Here is a 6000-nt window from a genome sequence, read left to right as displayed (position 1 = left end):
TTCATTGGAAGGACTGATGTTGAAGCTCCAATACTTTGGTCACCTGATGTGAAGAGCTGACTCACTAGAAAATCCCTGATGCTGGGAAAGGTTGAAGGCAGAGGAAGAGGGCGACAGAGGATGAGATAGTTGGAGGGCATCACCAACTCAATGGACATGAATTTGAGCAAACCCTGGGAGATAGTAAAGGACATAAGAAGATATCCAGCAAACCTTGGGAGACAGTGAAGAACATAGGAAGATAGGAAGCCAGGCATTCTGCAATCCATGGGGTTGCAAAGAGTCAGATACAACTTAGCAACTGAACAACATTAAACAATAGGCTGGGTATGGACCTCAAAGATGCTTACTCCCTGGTATTCATGTACTTCTGTAGTCCTATTCTATACTGAGCAGGACTGACATCTGTAACTAATTGAATTTATGGGAAAAACTGTGTGTGCCTTCAGAGACTGGACCATAGGTGCTATGCAGCTTCCATCTCAGGGCGGGTACCCTAGAAGAAAGCCGACTGCCATGTAGTGATGACATTCAAGAAGCCCTATGGGGAGGCCACATGGAGAAGAAATGAGGTCTCCCACCAACAACCTGGGAGGAACTAAAACTCTTTGCTAACAGCCATGTGGCTCAGCCATCTGAAAGCAAAGCCTCCAGTTTCAAACAAACCTTCAGATGACTGCAACGTCATTGGAAACATCAGGTCAGAACCACTCAGCCAAGTCGTTCCCAAATTCCTGACCCACAGAAAGTGTGTGAGAGAGTGTTCATTATTGGTTTAAGCCACTAAATTTGGGGTAATTTGTTCTGCAGCGGAAGATAACTAATACAGTGCTCTGTGCTCACTATCTGTTGAATCCTCTTGCCAGTCCTGTTGAGTATTTACTCCTGTCCCAACTTTACAGATAAGGAAAATGAGATTTAGAGAGGTTAAAATAAGACACAAAGTCAGAGCTGAAATCTAACTCTACTGGGCTTCAAAGCCTGTGTTCTTTCCTCTGTACAATCTAGGGTTCTCAGTGCACGTGTATATTGGGAACATCTGCACAGGGAAGAAAAAGTCACAGCGGGAGAAGTAGTTCTACCCGGGAAAGTCTGGAATCAGAGGTGAGGAAGAGGCAAGCAAGACTTGGAATGGAAATGAAGATGTTCACCACGCAGACAGCAAGTAGAGGGCTATCAAGGTGAACAGCCTTAGCAGAGGCATAGAGGGTCAGCCTGGGGTTTTCAGAACCTGCCTGGAGTTTCTAGATCTAGAAGAATCGATGTCTTGTGGCTGGTTTTCCAGGAGCAGGGTGGAAATCTTGGTTCTAGTCCAAGAACTACTCTTGCAGTCACAGGAACCCCCAAATCACTGAAACCCCCAAATCACTTTGCCTTTTCCACAAACTGCTGCCCCAGTTCCTGCCTTTGATGCACTCAAATCCTCTTTAGATCCCCATTTCTTCCCTTGATCAGTTCTCTCTTACAGACCCAGCTCCTTGGCTTATCTGAACTATGTACCACTTCTTCTTGGCAAGAAACACTTGCTCCTTACAAAACTGTAGTTATGATATTTACATTTGAATTCATACCATCTCTTGTCTACTTCAAAGTATCAAATGAACCTTACTTCCTTCTTTAACGGTTACTAGAATGGCAAATCAGGAAGATACAGGGAACTAAGTGTACTGGATTTCAGAGAGGGGCCTATCTTTTCTCATGGTAACCTTCTGGAAACACTGGTGGATTATATTAATAAATCAGAGGACCACAATATGGGAGACACAATATAGCAGCTGGACTAATAACCAGGTTCAAAGGACACTGATCCTGGATTGATGTCAAGTTCTAGAAGACAATCTATATTGGTGTGACTGATGGCGCACCCTCAGCCCTCTCCCAGGCAACATCTTTTAAATCAATAACTTGAATGAAGATATAAAAAGCAGACATCAAGTTTTCTAATGGCTGAAATGAGGACAGTTAGTATTGATAGAAGAAATAAAAACTGCATACCTCTCCAAAGACCAGCCTAGGGCCAATCTACCAAGAGGAATTTCACCTGAAATCAAAGGGCCTTTACTTGAGTTCCAAAGGCCAGTGCATAAGAACGCAACGGAGATCTCTGATTCAGCGGGAACTGTAAAAGGGAAATACATTGAAGGGTGTTAGCCAATGGTGGGAGAAGGCAATGGCACCCCACTCCAGTACTCTTGCCTGGAAAATCCCATGGACAGAGGAGCCTGGTAGGCTGCAGTCCATGGGGTCACTAGGAGTCGGACACGACTGAGCGACTTCACTTTCACTTTTCGCTTTCATGCATTGGAGAAGGAAATGGCAACCCACCCCAGTGTTCTTGCCTGGAGAATCCCAGGGACGGGGGAGCCTGGTGGGCTGTCGTCTCTGGAGTCGCACAGAGTCAGACACGACTGAAGCGACTTAGCAGCAGCAGCAGCAGCCAATGGTGAGTTAACTAAGGAGTGAAGACGCAGCTGCATGAATCTGGCTTTCTGTTATGGAGGTGGGGGCGGGGGGTTACGGAGGAGGGGCAGTTTAACTCTGAAGGTTTACTCCTGAGATTCTTCAGCCCCCTACTACCCCAGGGCTGCATTTAGTAACTCCTACTCTATTCCATTAAACGTGTTTGGGTTCCCAGACCCTACCCGCCGCCCTGCCCCCAGCCGGAGCCACGAGCCCTTAGAAGGTAAAGAGAAACGCTGAGAGCTTGGAGTCTGGGAAGAGCTTGGAAACCAAAGCTCTCTGAGCCTCTCCCTGCATGGCCCTATCCCTGCTGATAAGGATGAGAGCGAGGCTGGCTGACAAGTGATAGGAAACAGGAGTTCCCAAACTCTTTAACCCTTCCCTAGCCTGCCTGCCTGTCTGGAGCCTCTGAATGCTGAGGCGCGTCTCCCTGGGGCTCCCTCTCTGTACCAAGGCTCTTTGACTCTCCCCACCAACCTTTCCATCTTCCTCTCCCTTTGCCTGGCAGGTGAATAAATGCTGCCAACCTACCTGGAAAACAGTTACTACCACCACCGAATGCCAAGATAAAGCCCCTCCACCTCCGGACCACCCTGATAAGTCAGCCAGGGACTTCCCCTCTACTCCTGACTACCCACACACCCACCCCTGCCACCAAACCACCGCCACCCAGCACTCTTAGCCACCACACCCCGCCAGTCAGTTCAGAAGCAGGAGACTATGAGGTGAATGTCAGTGGTTAGCATTCACGGGTTCTGGGAGCAGAGACCTCAGGCTCAGTGCCAGCAGCCTAACCCCAGCCCCATTCTCGGCAGCCCTGGCTGGCTGTGGAGCCCTCCAGGGACTTTCAGAGGTTACCCTGAACCAGACCTGACCTCACTGAGTCACCTTAAGGGCCCTCCACCCACCTCGGTATTGCCTGCCACGTGGACAGGCCTCCTTGGATTGCAACAGATGACTAGAGGGTCTGTCCTTGGCAATGGTCACCAGAACTGAAGCTGAGAGGAAAACCGCCCCCAAACCCCCACCCCTGGGGAGAGGGCGTTAAGGATAAAACAGGTTTACTGGTCACAGTAATTAAGTGTAAAAGAGTTTCCTTCAGGAGAATGGAATTCAGATAAACTGCCATTATCATGCAAAGCAGCTTTGCACCTAAAAGCCCTTACCCAAACAAGCAGTTTAATTAAATCCCTAATCTTCACTGGCCTGTTGTGACCCCTTTCCTACCCCACTCCCTACCCCCCACCCCATCCACGCACTGTCTTAGGAACTTCAATATTCCATTTAAAACACTTAACTTGTAAGCATGCAAAACATACCCCCAAATGGTGCTTCTAGGTCTGGGTCCTCTGAGGCTCAGGTAGTCCTGATTGGGATGCCAATGGCAAGGGTGTGCATGTTGGTGACAGTGAAGACATGGAAGCGGGCGTGGCCTTGAACAGGAGGATGTGTGCATCGCACAGCCCTGCCAGCTCCTGTTCGTCCCCAGGAGGCTGGTGCCCATGTAAGATCCACCCCACTCAAACGTACCATTCAGTCTCACCACTCACAGAAAGTGGGTGGCAGCCCTTACAGACTTGTATGTGTTAAACCAGAAGAGGCAGGGATGGACTAATTGACCTGTCTATCATGTCCCCATTTGTGAGGCCACACAAACCGCTACTATGATCCACAGGAGGGATGCCAAGCCTGTTAGTGAGAACCACGTTCTCTGGAGAAAGGCTGAAGCAGCGATTTGCAGTTGAGGCAATGTGCTATAGGTAGAGAGGACAGGCAAGCTCAGTCACCAAGTCGTGTCCAACTCTTTTGCGACCCATTGGACTATAGCCCACCAAGCTCCTCTGTCCATGGGATTCTCCAGGCAAGAATACTGGAGTGGGTTGCCATCCCCTCCTCCAGGGGGTCTTCCCGACCCAGGGATCAAACCCACATCTCCTGCATTGGCAGGCGAATTCTTTACCACTGAGCCACCAGGGAAGTCCCAGGTAGAAGGAGAGACTAGGATAAAGAAAGAACAGAATGGAATGACTGAGGGGGGAAAGCTGGGGAGAAGTCAGGTCCAAGGGTACTGATAGAGAACAACCCAGCAGAACCTTCTAACATTTTATAGAGGAATTGTGCCTTCACGTAGGAAAGAAGGAAGAAAAAGTGTCAGTCGCTCAGTTGTGTCCAACGCTTTGTGACCCCGGGGACTATAGAGCCTGCCAGGCTTCTCTGTCCATGGAATTCTGGAAACCAAATATCAAATGCTGGGGGTCAGGGCATGTTATCTCTTCAGTTGCAACCATTGTAAGGCAGGGGTCCCCCAACCTTCAGGATCTGAAATGGAGCTGATGTAATAATAATAGAAATAAAGTGTACAATAAATGGAATGCACTTGAATAATTCTGAAACCATCCCCCAACCCCATCAGTGGAAAAAATATCTTCTACAAAACCAGTCCCTGGCGCCAAAAAGATTGGGAACTGCTGCTGCAAGACATATCTCATTCTGTTACCCTCACCCCCACCCCCCACAGGGAGAAACTAAGATGCAGGCTAATGAGGGGACTGGCCCAATGTCACACAGCCTATGTTCAGCAGAAGCACGATTCAAACGGTGGCCTGCCACACTGAAAAGTCCACGCTTTCTGCTAAACCACAGATCAGCCGCAAGGATTATAATGTTGGAGAGGGGATTAACCACCCAAGAGTACTCATTGCCTTCACTTCTGCGGTAAGAACGTTTCCATCCTGAAACAACCCATTGCCTCTGAGAGAGAGCGGGAAGGTCTCAGCAGGCATGAGGGACTCAGCTGTCAGCCCTGAGGAGGTGGACAAGGGAGCCAGGCTGGTGGCAGGTGTGGGCGGGCTTGTTGGGGCTCAATTTCAAGAGGGCGAAAAGCCCCAGGGGAGAGTTTTCTTTGCAGGAGAGAAGCATCAGGTGCTGGAAGCTGCAGGACGGGGTGGGGGTTGGGCAGGGGTGCATCTGTAAGTCGTAGAACACCAGACCTCTCCACTTAAGACCTCATTCCTTTGCTGGGGGTGAGCAGAGGAGGCACCTCTATTTGGGAACCAGTGAAACTTAAATCACCCTGAACCCTGCACTTTTTCTGTTACTTGTATAGACTTCATAATGTCTGGAGAAGCCGTGGACCTTGTGTAAAGGAAGTTATATTTCTGGAAATGAGACTCTCTGGATTCATGAAATTTGCCTGCTTCTTGAGGGATTCCCTCCTTTTCTGTACAGTGGCTTTTCTTTGCAAAGAGAAGGCGTCTTTCAGGGAGGTTCCGATAAATCTTTTGAGCAAATGAGTGAAGTGGAGGTGTTTGAGACAGCATGAGGCCCAGCTCCTAAGAGAGCTCCCCAAGTGCTTCATTCCTTTAGTCCTGAGCAGGGGTTCCACGCAGCCAGCCCAGTGTCCACCCCCAACGCCTGCTCCGAAGCCAGGTGTTTCCAAAGGTCATTCACTTGGAATGACAGGTGCTGCTATTTTGACTTCAGAAAGACAGCCTGGGAGGGAGGAAGACTCCTTGGCTCCAGGGTTGATGTGGGTGGGTT

The 6000-nt window shown here is 49.2% G+C and overlaps 1 long non-coding RNA gene across 1 annotated transcript in view; it reads left to right on the top strand.

Moving 5' to 3' along the window:
- The first annotated feature begins 2052 nt into the window (after window positions 1-2052).
- Window positions 2053-6000, top strand: part of LOC106991055 (uncharacterized) — a 38802-nt gene continuing 34854 nt past the window's right edge. The window contains exons 1-2 of the long non-coding RNA XR_001434315.4: window positions 2053-2443; window positions 4979-5175. This is a non-coding gene — a long non-coding RNA (uncharacterized LOC106991055). The remainder of the gene's footprint in view (window positions 2444-4978; window positions 5176-6000) is intronic.

The sequence above is a fragment of the Ovis aries genome, chromosome 3 (genome assembly GCF_016772045.2).
Source record: "Ovis aries strain OAR_USU_Benz2616 breed Rambouillet chromosome 3, ARS-UI_Ramb_v3.0, whole genome shotgun sequence".
NCBI lineage: Eukaryota > Metazoa > Chordata > Mammalia > Artiodactyla > Bovidae > Ovis > Ovis aries.
This window is presented reverse-complemented; position numbering and strand designations above follow the sequence as displayed.